Source organism: Dermacentor silvarum, chromosome 9 (genome assembly GCF_013339745.2).
Source record: "Dermacentor silvarum isolate Dsil-2018 chromosome 9, BIME_Dsil_1.4, whole genome shotgun sequence".
In the NCBI taxonomy this organism is placed as follows: domain Eukaryota; kingdom Metazoa; phylum Arthropoda; class Arachnida; order Ixodida; family Ixodidae; genus Dermacentor; species Dermacentor silvarum.
The window spans coordinates 45202174-45202402 of record NC_051162.1 but is presented as its reverse complement, the minus strand read 5'-3'; positions in this window follow the sequence as shown (position 1 = coordinate 45202402).

The following is a 229-nucleotide window of genomic DNA, read 5'->3' as shown; positions in this document are numbered from 1 at the left end:
CATCGATGGGTTTTATACTGAAAAAGATGAGCGCATAACTTTGAAGCATTGTAAGAAGAAAATACCTTGCTAATATACTAAAGGAATCAAACACTCTAATAGCTGTTCTTCAGGGTCTGGTGGTCTGTCTAGAATTATGTTCACTATAGCGGTTATCGAAGTTTGACATCGGTGTGAAACATTTATTTGATTGTAACGTTAATAATTACATGGTTGTGTACACTTACAG